The sequence below is a fragment of the Calidris pugnax genome, unplaced genomic scaffold, assembly GCF_001431845.1.
Source record: "Calidris pugnax isolate Ruff unplaced genomic scaffold, ASM143184v1 scaffold32, whole genome shotgun sequence".
Lineage (NCBI taxonomy): Eukaryota > Metazoa > Chordata > Aves > Charadriiformes > Scolopacidae > Calidris > Calidris pugnax.
In genome coordinates this window covers 2530546-2548743 of record NW_015090783.1, presented here as the reverse complement: position 1 = coordinate 2548743, position 18198 = coordinate 2530546, and the positions used below count along the sequence as shown (strand labels likewise).

The 18198-nt window shown below is 46.8% G+C and overlaps 1 protein-coding gene across 2 annotated transcripts in view; it reads left to right on the top strand.

Moving 5' to 3' along the window:
* The window catches only part of CCDC92 (coiled-coil domain containing 92), a 69203-nt gene that overhangs the window by 14347 nt on the left and 36658 nt on the right, over positions 1–18198 (top strand). The window lies entirely within an intron of this gene.

The window sequence follows — 18198 nt, the reverse complement described above, 5'->3', positions numbered from 1 at the left end:
GGGGGGGGGGGAAGGGGAATAATATCCAGTCAGCGTTGTGATGGATGGGAGCAAGGAAATAGCTCTGAACAGTCAAACAACAGAATCTGCAGCACAAAAATCCGATGCCATTATTTTGTCATAGGTAGGAAATCCTTTCAATGGTATCTGAAGGGTATTAAATACTGTCTTCCTCTGACAGGGGGGCAGAGGCTTTTATTTCTCTGAACTGCTTCTGCACTCAGCTCCAGAGCAAAATTGCTCTCCTGTTTAAAATCCTGAGCATATACGGCTAATGCTTGTCTCCCCCTTCCCTGGGACTTTTTGTTGTTGTAGCAACTTTTTAATTTTTCTGTCAAGAAAATATGAATAAAATGTTTCCTTTTGGTCAGTACAGGCAAAGTATAACACTTTGGGACCTTTGAGCTAACCCCAAATACTGCAAACCAATTCAGCATTAGATTGTATTTACCTGGTTTGCTTCTGGCCTAGCTTCTTCATTCAGGCTGTGTTTCTTATGGTGCTGTTCTGCATCATGTGTGTCACTGTATTGAGGGCACCTTACCAAAAATCAGGGCTAGCCAAGGAACTAAGAGCTTTTTCTCCAAAGTGGCTATTGACTTTTGAGGCATCTAAGCACACACACCTAATACTCACCATCTCCTTAAAATGGACCAGCTCAGTGCACCCATTTTGAGCTCCTTGATGACTGGTTTCATCACAGTCTGTCTTGTTCTGCTGACTTCACAAGAGTTATCTGGAATATAGTTTTCATGACAGCTATTCAAAGGACCCAATATTCTCTATCGTATGCCTCTGCCATCTCTGAGAGTCAGAACAAGTTCAACTAGGCCAGCATAACTGTAATAAACTCTCTTGAGCAGGTATTGATTTCTACCTTCCAGGCTGCTGGAAGTCGTAGTGGCATCAGTGAGAGAAGGTTCTCATGTTCAGCACACCCCATCACCTTTCTCTTTCAGCTTTTTTTGAGTGCCTTAGCTGTGCCCTGCCAGAGATGCAGACCTTTTTCTGTCCCCAGGGTCTCATCTGGTTCTCACCTATCAGGTGCATGGAGACCTGATTGAAAACATGTGTCAGTTATTTCCTACATGCTGTGCTATTTTTGAAGGTTTTGCTCTTCAGCTGGGGATCAGCCTTGTCCCCATGCCACAGGTCTCTTCTCAGCACAGAAGAGGTTGCTAGCTCCATCTTCTGCTTTGGCTTGTCTTTTAACTTTCCTCCTGTGAGTGCTCTGCAGCAGCCTAACAGCTTCCAGCCCTCGCCAGCCAGGGTGCCCCTATTCAAGCAAGCACCGGTTCTTCTGGCACTCTCCTGTCAGCAACAGTGCGTCTCTGGCAGTGATACCAGAACCATCCCCAACAGCAAATTGTCTCTCACTGGACATCTCCTTCCTTAGATTAGCCAGCTGTGTTGTTTTGAAAACTCCATGCCACAACACACTGTTGTTCCAGAGGACCCTTTCAACTGTTGCTGAACAATCTCCAGAAACATCACGCAGTCCCTCACAGAAGAAAATGCAAGTTCTCTGTAGAAGTGACACATGGCAACTTCAGCTTCTGCATTTAAAAGTCCTTCTGTGTTTTGTGTCCAGACCCTTGGTTGTCATTGTTGACACTATGAAAGAAAGACTCCACTGCTGCTCATGGGGAGAAGCCCCCAGTCCGAGCACCGCATTTTCCTGGAATTTACGTGGGGCTTGCAAATATTATTATGTTTACTTCTCTAGTGCATCCACTGAAAGCTCAGAGCAGTTTTTCAAAGCTTCCCACAAGCTAAACCAAGCCAAAGGTTCCCTGGCCCACAATCATCAATAATACTGAGCTGCTGCCTAAACTCTGCTGTTCTTAGATGAATTGACATCTCTCTTCTTCCAAGGGCTTGGCTGCAGCAGGCTTGTTACTTTGGTGTAAGGACTCTAAAGGACCGCTGAGGTCTGAGCTTGTTCCAGTCTTCTCACAGGATAGAGATGCTACAAGAACCTTATTTACCTGTCATCTGAGGACAGGCAGGTCCTGCCTTCCTCTGTCTTTCCACTGGCACCATCTCTGCTCAGCTGGACAGGCACTTCTAGGGTTGTTAGGGGAGCAAGTACCATCGTGGTAGAACTTGACGTTACAGCTCTGAGGAGGGACTTTCTCAGAGGCCATGGAGACAAAGCACTTCCCAGCCTCAGCCATAGGGACAGCCCTGGTTTGCTGTGTTTTCTTGCCCTGGGTGAGAGGAGGAGCTATCGCTGTGTATCTCTAAGCCTTTGTGCTCCCAGGGCTCCAGGCAAGAGGCTCAGAATGACTCTTGCTCACTCTGTAGGCTTTTACCCCACAGAGAGCAGTAGTTAAACCCTACAGCCTAGAAATCCTTTGGGTTTTACTGTAGGCTGTAAAACAGCCTGGGGAGACGCTGGCCTCTGGTTGTTTGTCTCCAGAGGTAAACCACTGTTCATACAGTCCTAACCTCTGTTTCTCAGGATGAAATTCCTTTTCCATGCCAGAAAAGCAGCAGCTCCAGCCTATGGAAAGCTCATTTGCCACGCTTGTGCTGTGGGCTTATTTTCCTCTACAGTAGCACCCAGCATCTGGCTGAAAAGCATGGCAGATGAGGCCCAACGGGCTCAGTAAAACCCCTCCATCCCCTCACCAGAATGCAAGACAAAAGAGCTGCATCTCTAATGGACGGCTCAGGCTCATATCTCCCTCTGAGGAGAACCATTACAAAAATATTTCCAGATATTTGGCTGGGCATCTCACAAAACTATCCAGTTTCATGATGCTAATTTTCCCATTGTCTAGACAGTTGCAAATCCAGACAGCATTATCAGTATGAACCTACTGTGCACACACATACATACAAAAGCCCATTTTTCTGCCTATGGTAGTTACAGGTGTGTTCTTACCTGTGAGCTGCCTAATGGTGAACTTCTGAAGTTCACTTCCAAAGTGTCTGTATAAATCTCTGGCAGGGCTGGTGTTTGATTCAAGCAACACTAAACTGTGTAGATGTTCTGAAGGTTGAACTGGAGGATCTAGCTCCTGTCTGCCTACCTTGTCCTGCACCCAGAAATAAAACAAACTGTGCTCGGGGTTGGACAGTGCTGTGAGCCAAGCCTGGACGTCCCTCCTCAGGACAGAGTCTCCTGCCGTAGTGGTGTTCCAAGGATGAAAATGTTCTTTTGCGGTTTGTGTGCTGGAAATGTTCATGGAAAGACATTCTAGGGCTGTAGGCATGTAGATGAGGTCCTGCTAGTCTCTGCTGATGATAAAATGATCTGTGGGCATTTGTTCCCTCTGGCTGGCTTGAAATGTTAAGACCTGTGTAGAGGAACAGCACATTCTTGTTCTGCACATCAGGGGTGCCAGCCCACATTTTGAGGCGGGCTGTAGCACCTTCCCCAGAGTTTGGCATAATCGGTAGCTGTATTTATAGCCCTTCTGTGATGCCAAGGGGCAAAAATATAGTAGGAGCAGGAGCTGTATTTACAAAGTAATAACTTGTGAATGAAGATACTTAGCCAGCAGCAGCATTTCCGCTCCTTTCTCTTCTCTAACTTGCAGAGTTCTTCACTTTCTTCTCAGTGCTTCTGTCCATATGTGCATGGCTTTCCTGGCCCACTGAAGTGGGGGTACCCCCTGGCCTGCTAGGCTGTACTGGCAGCCAAGGCTCTGTGCCCATGTCTTTGGAAGGCAGAGCAAAGAGTGACACAGGTGGAATACAGAGGGCTTGACTGCGGCTCCTTTCCAGCTTTGTTGGAGGGCACAAGGAGTTTGGAAGGAACCGCCCCTGTGCTCCTGGGATGTGAATCCTGCCAGGATTGATTGTGTGTGGGATGGCCAGAGTGAATCCCATGATCGAGGCAGCAATGTTGTTCTACTAATGAAAATCCAGGACTTGTAGTGTCTGAACAGCAGTGACTTGGGTCTTTCCCTGGTGAGGACCACAGCCAGGCTGGGTGATCTGTTTCCAGGAGCCCCGGCTGACTCCTGAAGGCAAACAAAAGGGAAGGAACTGAAATAACCGCAACATGGTGGGTTCGTCATCTGCCTCAGAGATATCTATTACTAGAGCCTGGGAGCTGCGGGCAGAGAGAACCTAGGGGGACCTGAGCAGAGCTGAGATAATGTCCCAGACAGCCAGTCCGTGTGGGAGCGGAGGAGGAGGAAGAGGGCAGTTCCAGTTCAAAATCTGTGGGGCTTTGCAGTGAAAGTACTGGGAAGGGAGGGCTGGAAAAGTTCTTTCTTCCTCCAAGATAGCTGTGGTCTGTTCCCCAGCTGGACTCTTGCTCCGTGTCTGCTCTAATCCACATCTTCCCTCTACCAGCTGGGTTTGTTTTGCAAACTCAAATCTGATCTCCTTAGTTGGTCCTGTGTGTCTTGCTCAGTTTTCAGGACTCCATGTTTCCACCATATAAATTTTACAGCAAAGCTTGCTTGCCCTCCTGTAACTAAAAAGGGAAGGTACTGTGGCTCTAATAAGAGCAGACAGTCCCAAGAATCTTGTAGTCCAAAGTATTTTACAGAAGGCTGGCTGCATCTGTAACTTGAACTACTGCGACTCTCATTGTGATATTTGACTTAATGAAAACTAAAAGATTCAGCCCCATTCAAGTTTTATGCCCATGAAACGTACCCAGCTCTAGGGAGGTGGCCATGTCTGCCAGAACAGTGTGTAACGTGAAGAGAGAGGGTGTTTCTGAAGCTCTACACCAGAGCAAAAGCCAAGAACTTGGTTAGATTTGGTATGCAGTAAATGTTAACTCTAGGTCCAGCCTCACTAACTCGCAGAGCCAGACTTCAGTGGGACTGGAGATAAGAAAATGTAACGCCCTGGAAACCCAAAGCAGGAGATTCCTTACGCTGACTGAAATGCAGATCCCTTCTAGGGTAAAGCCAATGTGCAAAGGATACAGACACAACATAGACACAGGTAAAGTGAATTCATATTTTGAATCATGTAAGCGCTCAGGTATTCGGTCTTTCTAATCACAGAATGCAGATGTGCAGAAAGTTATCTGAGATCAGTTTTAGAGGAGGAGGACATAAATTTACCTAACTTAATCCTTAAATCTGTGATACTGAGCAGAGCTCCTAGGAGATACAAGGAAACTTAGTTAGTGCTCTTCTAATAGAGGTAACAAGAGCAGATAACTACTTAAACCTTCTTGAAATGACTCTATGTAAATGAGTCTCTGATGGGCTTTGCTCTGCAATTCTGTGTTGTGGGTTTATCCATGGGCATTTGCAGTAGTCTGTATACTTGATAGCACTACCACCTGCTGATGGAAACATCTGAGCACAGATGTGCTTTCATCTGTGGGAAGTTATTCCCAAGCAAGTCTCCCAGCCTTTGGGCACCTTTATTAGACAGGGAACTCTTTGTGCACAGAGCTGCTAAGAAAGAGCTGTAGCACTTTAACCCCATGCATGAGTCTGCCTGAAACCACTCTAGCATCACTCTCAGGACCAGAAACACCATATCAGGCCCTGAGATTTGAGAGGATTGTCCCATTCCAGCCATAGCCCTCCTGCACACTGCAGAAGAGCCAGGCCTTTGGCTTCAGTGGAGTGGGAAGGACTTATTTACCCAAGACTGGCTGCGTTGGAAGGATGTGAACCTGAGAAGTGTTTGACTAACAGGTGCCCCACAAAGGTCATCAGAAAGACAGGTCCAACAAAAGCAAAGACAAGGCTTTTTTAACAGGTGTGTAGAACCACTGTTGAAAGACATTGTAATAACCTTTTCTAAGACTATGAATGTCCCTGAGGAAAACCCATTTTGGCAGCAGCCTGGCCTTCTGTTTCCCATCAATTGTAGCTTTGTCTCTTTTGAAGCCCCCTGCTGCAAATGAGCAAACACCTGGCTGAGAAAAGATGAATGGAAAACATTGCTTGTGCTAAAGAGGTAATGGCAAATCCCATGCCAGGAGGAATAATAAACAGGAGATTATTGATATAACTGTGCTGGTCTCCAATAGGTTTTCCACCAGGCATGTAGAAGCACCTACAAAAGAGGCATTGTCTCTGCTGTCACTGCAAGGGAAATGGGAGAAATGAGTTGTGCCTTGACTTGAGCCCAGTGCAGGAAGGACGGGTTTGTGTCTGGTGAACAAAATCGATCAGTATCAGCAGAATGGGGAAGGAGGGAGCAAGGAATTGCTGGACTGTGAATTCTGAGGATCAAAAGGTGGTATATTGGAGTTAAGTGTCCAACAGGCTGTTCGTTGTTCATTAGCCCAACCCCTGCTCTAAATCCTAGATGGTAGGCTGGGAATTGAGCAGCAGATTTGGGTCTGATGGCTGAAGCACGAATTGCCCAGAACCCCAGTACATGGCTGGCGGCTGTCCGTTTTGCATTGCAACTAGGTGCAGATTTATGAACGTGCAGGAATCTGTGTCATGATGTTAGCACAGCCCAGGCATGTGGGGATTTTAAGAGCATTGCACCGATTGAATGTATCTGTTTCTAACAGGAATGCAAAGTTAGGCCTGTATGTGAGCACTGTTGAAAATGCCCAGCTCTGCAAGTGATATAATGCAGAAGAGATTCCTTGAGGGCAGATCATTGCGCTCTCTCCCCGAGATCTTTCCGTGACATTCTTCTACCTGAGAAGAAGGCAGGGCAGCTTCTGTAGATATGAATATTCTGTTTCTGTTGGCCTCACAGAAACCTCTTCTGACACCCAAAGTACATCTCAACCTGATCAAAAGGGATGGGAGAAGGATGTATCTCAACAATACATACACCCTAAAGTTTTGAGCATTTGTACCTCTTCTCCAGCCTCTCTCTTTGCTTCCCTGGCTGCAGATAACAAGCACTTCAGTTCCAGTTTGACTGCCTGATTCTTGGAAACCTGAAGCAGACAGCAGGCTGCTCTTCCAAAGTGCGGTAGAAAAAAAGAAAGGTGGGTGGGAGGGAGGAGGAGAAGAACTATTTCCTGCAGTGAAACTCAATCCTTTTCAACTTAAAAATAGGAGGAAAACAAATTCCTGTGGGTCCTGCTACAAAAGGGTTTGACAGTTGCCTACTTTCTGCCCCACCTCCCAGAGCTCCCCATTTGTCTGATGTCTTGGTAAGAGCCCCCTTGAACACAAACGCAGATCTGTCGACTGCAGCCCTGCTGCTGGGGAAAGCGGCTCTGCTCCATGCTGGGGGTCAGCTGCAGGGGAGCGTAATGCACTGCGACAGGTAGCAAAGCCCAGGATTAACTGTTCTTTGTGTGGAGCTACCAAGCAACCAGGTTTTCCTGGGCCTTTTTTCCCTGCTGGAAATTTTGTCCAAACCATTATAAAAGTGCCCAAGATTTCTGAGCGTTTTTGCAGGCCCTGTCAAGCCAGGAGTCTCATAAGAGAGATGACACAAATAGCAGCCAGAGCCCCCATCTGTGCTTGCATCTCCTCATGGTGGTCCTTTAAGCTGTAAGCCACAGCCTGTGGTTTAGGAGGAGCAGGAGCTGGGCACAGCTTAATCAGACTTCATTGCCTGATCAGGCTTAATTGCCTCATAGCCAGAGCCATCTCCCTGCTCATCCCTGCTGCCAGACTTCTGCTCTCCTCTCTCTTCCCACTCATCCTCTCACTCCTTTCTGCCTCACCGCCTGATTTCAGCGCTGGGTGACAGTGCCACAGACCCCAGCGTAGCAGCCTCCCCCCCTGCCAGATCGCTCTCCCCCCCGAGTCCTGCTCCCTCCTTTGCTTCACTTTCTCACTCTATCTCTTTGCTCCCCTTTCCCTTCTCTCCTCCCTCTTTTCAATGCTCTGTGTTGACAGGGTAGAGATGAAGGCAGTTGGAGAGGCAGGTTTTCTTGAAGCTCCTGTTCCTCTCGAGGGAAGAGAAAGTAAAGCTTTAGGAGGCAGAAGAGATAGCCAAAAAGACTGTTTAAGTAATGATCCAACAACGTTCGCAATGGCAGCTCCAGCAAAAATGCTGCTGCCTGCAGTTCTCCTGCCCTGGGGGTGCTATCGGACCTGATGTGGCCTGGCCCCACCACAGGCATTGATTAGGGCTGTGCCATCCTTTCTCTGTCTCCCACCATCAGTGATGCTGCTATTGTGAGTCACTTGAGCTCTTGGCTACAGTTACTGCTGAACAGGGGAACGGCTCCCAACAGGAGTGATTCACCGTGCCTCGCCAGCCTTCTTTGATCTGCTTCCAGTCAGATCACCTCGGAGTTGGAGCACTAGAGCAGAGCAGCTCCAGTGCTTTCTCATGCCCTCGCTGCAGAGCTACTGTCCTCCTCACTGACCTCCTTAGACCTCCCAGGTTTGTGCTGTTAACAATTCACTGCATTCTTACGATTCTTCCCTCCTGAGTCAGTAATAAACTGCTCCTGGTGCGGATCTAGGGACTGCACTGTTGATATGGGTTCAGAGCTTGGCTGGAACAGGACCACACGTCTCTTGTGTTAGGAACCACTCTCAGTCCTCATGTGAGCTTGGAGATCATTGTGCTCTGGAGCCAGATAAGCTGTTAAAGCCACCCTGCCGGAGCCAATTAACACGGCTAGGTACTTTTCCAAAAGCAGAGGGGTCTTAGCCTGTGTGTTCAGGCCAGCTTCTGCTCTGAGTAACCACATTATGCCTCACTGTGCTTGAAATTAGCCTTGAGCTAATGCATTGTACTTTCTGTGTCCAACAGGCAGAGTCAGTTACCACAGCTCAGCTGACGAGCAGTAATTCATTAAGCCTCTGGAACTCAGTCACTGCAATCATCCAGTCTTAACAGGGCCAAATATATTCCCACTGTGATGTCACAAGAGTACAAAAGTCCTCTTTAAAATAAAAATTGTCTGTTGATGCTTAGCCCTGATAAAGCTTCAGCTCTTTGTCATCTATCCAGACCAGCAACCTGTCTTTCCAAAGTCTGGTTCCACCTGCATAGCCCAGAGTTGTATACCTATCTAAGGGAAACAGGTTACTTAGACGAATGCAAACCTCTCTCTTGTATAGATGTGATCAAATGCAATTGAATTATGGTTGCTCAACAAGTAATTGCCCTTCAGCTGAAGCAACATCACCATTGTGTACATGCTTGTAACTTGCCCAGCTCCTTCACTTAACTTACGCAACGTGAGAGCCTTAGTAAGAAACTGATGCCTGCTGAACTAATCTAAACCAGCTAGGGCTCCTGAGCCTCTGCTTGAACAATTGCTGCTGGGCAGTTTGATGTGTTACTTGTACTGCATCTTCTTTCCTCCCCTGTATCCAAAAAGTTAGTTTAATTTCCCTCTTGCAGGCTGTTTAACTGTAATCATCTGGCTTTGCCCCGACACAGCCAGAGTGCATGCACTCAACCCCTTTAAACCAGCTCTTTCTCATCCCAAGAAACAGCCCTTCCTGTAGCAAATATAGCATCAGCTTTGTATACCAGTTGAACTAACCAACCAGTGGCTTTTAAATTAACTTTAATTCAACTGCTGTAAATTTGCATGTAGAATGACCTCTGTGGGTGTGTTGCAAGAAACCCTTCATAAGGCAAACAAATCCATACCTTTGATAGAGAAAGCATGCATGCTTTTGTGGTAGGCTGTGGTCCAACTGCATGGAAGGCTTTATAGAGAAATGTGTTGGGTTTGTTGGTTTTTTCTTTTTTCTTTTCTTTTTAGCTGGCGTGGAAGAAAAGAGAGGATAGTTTCCAACAGGGAGGATAAAACAGTACAAATTAAATCCATTCTCTGGCCAGTGTAACAATTGCAATTTCCTGCTATTCCTTGGAAGCTGTACAGCCCAAGAGGGAGATATTTCAAGACCGGTGTGTCAGGGATAGAAGCGCATGCATCTGGTTATTTTTAACGGCAGCTCTGTCCCTAATTTTCACTGTTGGCCTTGATGAAATGCCAGCTCTGCTTCATTAACCTTTTGTCAGCATGGCAAAGAATAAAAGGTGGCTCACAACATTAGCACCTGAGATAAAGCTCCTTTTCCCAACAAGCTATTGGAGGTCCTTAGCTATACCAGGCAGAGTTTTGGGTAGAGAAGGGAAAGAAGAAGGTAAAAACCCCTGTATGAAGGTTTGTGTAACAGAGTCTATACAAATCTCATATCTGCAGTCTTCATTACTGTCTGACATGTGTTAGAACCAAGTTTCAATCAAGGTAACCATTTTCCTCTACAAGCCAAGAAAAATATTGGGTTTATTTTCAGACCATTAAGAATAGTCTCTCAGAACAGCCCTGTTTTCCTTGCTTCATATGGGCTGCTTAAAAAAAGAAAAGAAAAAGCACAATTTCGCAACCATGGCAGCTGTGAGCTGCACATGGGTTAGACCCCAACAAACAAAATCTTCACTGTGCCTTGGAAGAGCTTTCTCAGGCCCCAAGACTTAATCCACTACCACAGCCAAAGGATTAGTGCTCCAGCGGTAGAGCTGGGCAAAAGACAGGATTTTTATTCTGTGAGAAATGTGGTGGGTTTAGGGTGGGAAGGGGGAGAAAACACAAAGTCGAACTTCTTCCAAGCTCTGGTTTGCAGTGGTGTCAGCCCTAACGAAGCAGTACAATGCAGCTCCGGCCCCCTCCTCCCTCCATCTCCTGCTTTGCAGCTATGACCAGTTCCTACCAACCACAGTCACTGTCACGGCTGCTACCTCCTCCCTCAGCTTTTTACGGAAACGTAATCCATCACTGTAAGCCCAGCTTGTGAGACAGCAGTCTGAACAATGTGTTCAGTCCGGCTGGTGGCTGCTAGTTATGGGAAGGCTCTTGGTACTGCTGTAGCTATTGCATAGCTCGGCACAGCTCTTGTGCACCCAGAAGGCTTATTTCAGAGCCGCAGTTTCCAAGTGGTGAAAGACAGAGCTGTTTGCTCTCTGGGCTGCAGCCTCAGGAGGTCTGGATTTAGCTTATCATGTGAGATCAGGATCACTGCTCTTAAAATGTCAGCAGTGAGCTGTGGAGAGGGGGGGAAACCTTGCTTGAGATCAGGATCACTGCTCTTAAAATGTCAGCAGTGAGCTGTGGAGCAAAAGGAGAGGGGGGGAAACCTTGCCCAAAATTCAGGCACAGAGAACGTCTTGGGGCTGGGAGGTTTCACTGAAAGCCTCTCAGTTCCCTGCCAGGTCCCCATCATCTTGCTCCGAGGCCTCCCACCAAGGGATGGCTCACCCAAGGCAGTGCCAGCCTGGCCAAGGGGCTGCCACCGCATCGCCTGACTGGGAGCACTGGCTTACACTGCAGGCTGGTACCAGCAGAGCAGAAGGGACAGGTAGAGCCATGCTAGATACAGTGTCTTCCCTGAACGCCTGTAGTCACCAGCAGCTCTGGGGAGCACCACCACCTTGCTGGTGTGGTTGAGGAAAATCAGGGCTGGATGTCTCTGGTGGCTCAGAGGCCACCATACAGGGGACCTTCATCTGAGGGGAAAGTTTATGCTATAAAACCAGAGGAGAGAAAAGGAGAAAGAGGAGTGAGTGCGGACAGAGATCTCCAAAGCCTTGGCTGGTCAGGGTGAACAGAGGCACAGGCTTGGTGCACTCCTCAGCCAGGCTTGCTGCATGAAGCAGAGCTCTGCCAGGCTTCTTTTTGTTGAGGGTCTGCTCATCAGGACAGGCATCCAGGTAACCAGAAAAAAGGCCTTTTCTTTTCAGGCAGCAATTGTGACTCTGCCTTTGCAGGGGATGGAGTCCCGTTTGCTCCGGGTGCTTCCAGCACACACAGAGCAGCTGAGGACGGCACAGCCCCTTTGGCATGGGGCTCTGGTTTGGTACCTCCTGGTGCTGCTGGGGCTGTGACACTGCAGCACATATGCCTGCCAGGCCACCAGCTGCAAGCCACTTGCAGAGCATCCCAGGGATGAGTGTCGCAGAGAGCTGAGGGAGCCCTGAGCCATAGGCTGCTTTCACTGCTGCACAGAGGGCTTGTTAGAAATGAGCCAAGGGTTCTTGCAGAGGAAGCAATCCAAGGCAGGGGAAAGTGAATTACATTAAAAATTAAGACCGGAGATGTTGGAAATATGGATTCTTTAAGCAGTGGTACAATCCTAGCTTCAGCTTCTGGCATGTTTCATATCTAAACACTCCCACCCTAACTGCATAAAGCAGCAGGGCTCTATTGCATGCCCAGGTCAGGGTAAACTGCAAGAAATGGCTTCCGTTTAAGTGCAGTCACCTCCAGAAGGGGCCCTGGGCTGGCAAGTACTTTGGATAGAAATAAGTAACTAGCCTGGTGTCTGGTCTGGGAGAGAACCGGGTGAAATCCTTGGAGTCCCACCTGCTTGCACCATAGCTCAGTGCATCCAGTTCTTGTGAGTTTTCTTGTCACACTGAAATTGGGACAAGTGCAGAGATGGGTACTGATTTATTAGAAAATCCACCAAGTAAAAGCAATTGGCTGGAAGCCTGCTTTCTTGCAAACCAGAACATTTCTTGTCCACAACATTTAGCACATTCAAAAGCAATGCCAGCACACAAAACCCAGGAACTAGAGGCCTCTAATTTCCCTTTGCCATCTCTGGGTTACTGGCATTGAGTGAACGTTTCATAAGTTTCATTATGGTCTCAAACTGCAAGCCAGGTTCTCCAGGACATCCGCTGTAGGCAGGGGTTTGGGCAAAGAGAAAAGAAGAGAAGTTCTTGTTTGTAGAGCCTGGGCTGGGTCTTGCGTTGAGGTTTGAGTGAACCTGGGCCATTTGGGTGGGACCCACTGAAGCTAATAGGCTGTGTATGGTTTGGATTCAAATCTTGGCAAAACTAAACTCCGACCTTGAAGAGCACATCTTACTCTGTAAGCCTGGAAGACCCTTCCTGAAGCTTACTAAGGAATACAGTGAAGGGATGGGTGTGAAGAGCAGCAGCTCCTGGGCTTGGTCAGTGAGGGAGAGCCATGGCTGTTGTTCTGACTTCTCCTCTCCCTGTGCCTCTGCCCTGGTTGCAGATCTCAACTCTTCACAGGCCCAGCTAGTCATCCATGGAGATGTGGGATTATTCTCTCTACTCAGAGATACGGGAGTAATTGAGTAGATTATTCTCTCTACTCTGAGACATGGGGCTCCTTCCCAGCCCCTAGAGAGGGAATAATTTCCTTCTACTCATTGTACACCAAGGCAGCAAACTTGGGTTTGCTGTATGGGATGGGATTTAGTCACAAGGGTGGAGCGTGGTGTTACCTTGAAGCAAAACCCCGAAGCTGCAGCAACAGGGTCTCATCAGAACTGGCATGTCAGGGCAGACAGAGATTTAACAGTAAATGTGGGATTATACAAACCATGGCAAGCTCCCATCAGAGCATTCTTCAAGGCTGAAATGACCAGCTGCAAAAAGCATCCCTCTAGCAAGAGATGCATATGTGAAGATATGCACATCATCTTGGCTTTGGATAGGCTGGAAGGATGTTTTTCTTATAGGCTGAAAGAAACAAAGAGGATTAATCTCAGAAAAAAAAAAAAACTGGGGCACTATGTTGAAGTGGGTTTTCATCAGCCTTTTGCTATTGTGTGCGTATCTCAGGTTTACTAATGATTCAAGTGAAAAGTAATCAGGAGAAGTGCTTGGAGAAGGAGATTTTCCTGTATTTATTTTGGATGCATGTCCAGTGGAAAAATATCTTCCCAAGCATTTTGCTTGGCGATGTGGCCTGTTTCATTTGGAGAACAATTGATGGTGATGATGAGTGGTGTTAGATGGGATCGCTGTTCGACAGCTTTTTGACTTGCCTGCAAGTCAAAGCAGTAAATTCCATGTGACTGCACACGTGTGCCGAGGAGAGGGTGGGGAGACAGAGGCCATGGACAGGCTGTTTGACATGTTCGATCTGGTCTTTGCCAAATTCTTACCAGGCACGGCACAGACTGTTAACCTGTCACCCGGTTTTGCAGCAGTGTCTCGCTGTGCTAATCCTGAGTGGTTTGTTGACTGTGCAAGCTGCAATTTGATGAGATATCCTTGGACACGCACCGTCCTCATGTTGCGGGTGAACTGCAGAGGTCGGTTTAACCTGTTAGTGGGGAATTTGCCAGTAGCTCTGTCATGGTGCATTACATGTTTACAGGAGCAGACTGCTCCCACTGACTTTCTGTTCCCCAAATGCAATGGGTTGTATCCTCATGCTATGAGGATACCCATCTTTGATGCTACCCTGGCACCATATGTACCCCTTTCCAGAACAGCTGTACCAGCTGTAGCTCCCCATCCCTTCTCTCCTCCAGGAGCAGAGAGCACGAAGGGAGTAATATGCAGAAAACCATCCTGGCCCTTAGCAATCTGCACTGGCCGTTGGCAACTCTCAGCAGAGGGACGATAAGGAAGGTTAAATCAGTGAAGACTATTTGTCTGTCTTCGTTTCTGAAAAGGGAAATGCCATCTGCCACGTTCATTCTGTCCCTCCCTTGCTGAGGGCTTCTCCAAGCAATAGCCTCTGGTCTTGATGGCACAAGGGATAAATCCAAAGCAACTTTGCTGAAGTCTTCAGAATTGCTCCCAGGGCAACTGAGATCAGAGCAGGGGCCCCAAGAGTTTCCTAAGCTTCACAGCCATAGCCGCAAGGCAAATAAAATGAGATTAACCAATTACAATTAAAATGAGAGAGAACTGCTTTTGACAGTAATTTTGAATTTCCCCTAAAACCACTTCCAGCTGTGACCTCTGACTCACGCAGCGTTCGCCTGAGATCTGCCCCTGGTTGTTTGTTATAACTGGTGCTTTCAAGGACGTTCAGTCCTGTCTAACAAGAGGTTTCCTAGGCAAAAAAAAAATACAAAGTGAAAAATGGAAGAGGAACTAACACAGGGCATCCCTGCAGTGAGGCCCAGACACGAGAGCCCTTGCAGCCAGCAGAGGAGAACAGGCAGGCGATCTCCAGTGAATTAAGTGGGGTAGGGCTTGCACGGAATTCCCCCAGGACCGGAGAGCTGTGTTGCTATCATGCAACTGTGAACCTCATTCTGGGAATATCCTAATTCACACCAGTGTGGAACAGATCTCTACTCCCACAGAGAAGCTGGATGTGCACAGACCTTGCCTTTGCTTTGAGGAGAAAGGCTGTGTCTACAAGATTGGAATTATTGTCATTATTCTTATCTAGAGATATCAAAAGGTTTGTTATGCAGCAGTGTCACTCATCTTAAGAGCATCCAATCCTTTCAGACTACTTAATTCTTTAAAATGAATAGGTGTCTTTGGCCTGTGCTACCATCCTCTAGCAGAATTTCTCCAGGTGCTGTTCAGAAAATAACCCTGGAGGAGAAAATTTTGGAGGACTAGTGAGGGAGGAATAATGTAACTGGGTGTGGGTTTTCACCCAAATATTATTAGCAATCTGCAGTCTTCTGCAGATGCTCCTGCCTCTTTCCATCAAGAGACTGGAACTTCCCTTTGGACAGGATCAGAGAAGAACAGCACTTCCAACTCATGTCAAAACTGCGCCAACAGCACTCACAAGATTCAAGGCTCAGCTCTCTTTGGACAAGGGTGTCTTGCATTTAGTTAGAGATCAGGTGTTGCAAAAGGAGGAGTTGGGACTGGGGTGTTTGTTAGGAGATGCCTGTAGATTTCTGCCTGGGCTGATAAGCGAATAGCCTCCATTGCCTGCATCACCTGTGTGTCTGTAGACACATTCGCTGGCCATGAGCCATTTACATGCTGCATTTCTGCCATTCTGGCATTTCCACATTCAGCCCAGGTGGAGGATGTGCCTGGCAGAGGAGCAGCTGGGGACGTGAGGTGACACACTTGAACCATCTCCATCATGCAGGATTGATTTCCCATGCTGCAAGGAGAACAGGGCTGTGAGAACAGTAACTTAAGCCAGTGATTAGGAGTGTAAAAATGTATATAACGTTGCTGGTTTTGCTCTTCAGGCACAGAAGGTGGGAGGGAGAATAGACAGAGATAAAGAAAAAGGTACATCCTTTTAAGGCTGAGTTACTGGAGTCAGACAATGTTTTAGATTATTTATACTGTGATCTGCCAGCTTTGAAAGCCTTCCAGGTGCTGTAGCACTCTACTGTTGATGTCAGTACCACAGTCACCTCTCTTTGTAATTTCCTTTGTCATTAGTGATTTTTAAGGAATGTGCTGTCCTTTAGAGATGCGGTCTGAAAGCAATTTTGGAAACAGGAATGCTGTTTGTGTAACATACCCCCACAGCAGTTATATTTATTTAATTTGAAATTAATCAACTGGGCTTCAGTGCTGTCACACCTGGGTGACTTTCGAAACAGTTTGTATAAGCAACTGTCTGCCCACACTCAACACAGTCTAGTATCTTTGTATCTGCAAAGATTGTTGTTTGTTTTCTAAAGTACCTGAGTTTTCATCTGAATTGCTACAGTCTGTTCTTAAAAACTTCTTATGATGGACATTTTCCAATTCCCTAGGTAACCTATCCCAGGGCTTTCTATTTACTTTGCTTTTCCTACAATCCTGTCTAAAATTTTCTTGCTATAAATTAAGCTGATTTCTTCTTGCCCTTCCCAAGGTTCTGGAGACCAGTTGCTACCCCTTTTGCAAATATTGGAAAATCATTATCATGTTCCTCTCATTCTTCTCTCTTCTAGACTAAACAAATTCATTTCCTTCCACCTTTCTTTACAGGTCATGTTTTCAAAACCTCTTTATCATTCATTTTATTCTCTTTGCACATGCTCCAGTTAGTCTATTATCTTCCTTAAAACGTGCTACCCCATACTGAGTGGATGGAATGTCCCACTACAGGGCAAATCTCTTCTGAATCCTTATCAACTTATGACATCCTGTTTTGAGTTGTAGTCTGTGCAGCCAGACAAAGCGTTCCCAAAAATGATTTGCCTTTTCAGCTATGTCGTCTTTAGTGATATTCAGGCCAAATCTCAGGGCACCATTAGATGGGCTCTTTGTCTTCAGTTCAGAGTCCCTCCACTGGGTCTCAGTATGCTGAGTTTAGTTTGCACAAAGCAAATCAGAATGGCTGAAACCAAAACAGAAAAGGATATGTGGCTTAGTCCCTCTCTCTGCCCAAGTTCTCCCATTCATGGAAAAAAAATAAAGAGAGGGAGAAAAATATATCCTGTACATACTAAACAGCCCCCATACCTGCCTCATAAGATCTTACAGCCCTTCAAAATATTTGCTTAATCTCCCAGTATCTTGGCAGGGTACACAGGTATTAGCACTCGCAGGTGTTCTTATCCATTGATCTCAAAATATTCTCCTCCTTGTTTTAAACATGGGGAGACTGAAGTGTTTGGAGGCTCAGTTTTCATAGGCAACAAAGATCCCCTGCTCCGTTTAAAGTCAGTGGAAAATGTAGGTTGGAAGCCAACTGGAGAATTGGGCTTTAAGTGACACGCTGAGGTCCCCTTGAAAGTTAATACCGGAGCCAGGAGTAAGAGCCCAGGTTTCCTGAGTCTGTCTCGAGTCCGATGAGCAGAACCAGGCTGTCTCCCTCTCAGTCGTTTAAACACACCAAGTGCAGCTGCGTGGTCAAACCTGTGCTCTATTTCCCCACGTAAAACCTACGTGGTTGTGGCAGGCATCACTGCGTTCTGGAGAAGAGTCGCGTTGATCACAGTTTGCTCACTAACTAGAAATCTTGTTCATCTAGTATTTGGTTGCAAGTTGCATAGCTGAAAAGCCCGTTAAAGAAAACAAATAGCACCTGCGCCAAGCCCTGCCGTACTCCAGCAGTAAAAGATATTAATAGTTTCCAGCTCTGTATTTTGCACGTTGGCTTGCCAAAGCTCACCTGCTCTATGTGAGACGGGAGGCTGCTCAATGCTGGTTGCTGAACAAAAGGCTGGTCTGTAAAAGACAAATCTGGGGGAATTTTTTAAATTCCAAAAATAGACAGGGGGAAAAAATGTGCCAGCAAGATGGATCTCATTTCATTTCCCAAATCCCTCTGGTCTCCAGAGTTCATTCTTTGCTCTTAATGTTTCATGCTATGGCTTATTTTAGTCTCCTTAGTGGAAAGTTTAAAACATTTACTTAAAGGCAAAGCTTCAGCTGGCATAAACTGTCACAGCTCCCTTGGCTTGAGTTGCCTTCAGCAGAGGAGCTGCCCTTTAGCATTTAAAGTGCTTATTAGAAAGTGGAAAACTGCGTTGCTTGAAATTATCTGCAAAAACTAAAGAGAAAGGAATATAAAGGAAGGGGGCACGGTGTGGATTTCGACTGAGAAACAGTCTTTCCACATGGACAGGTGCAAATAGGGGGCAATCCTGACACACACTACTCTTCAAGTCTTTCCTCAGATGTCCCTCCAAAGCAGCTGCTGGTGCCCCCCCCCCCCACACCCCCACA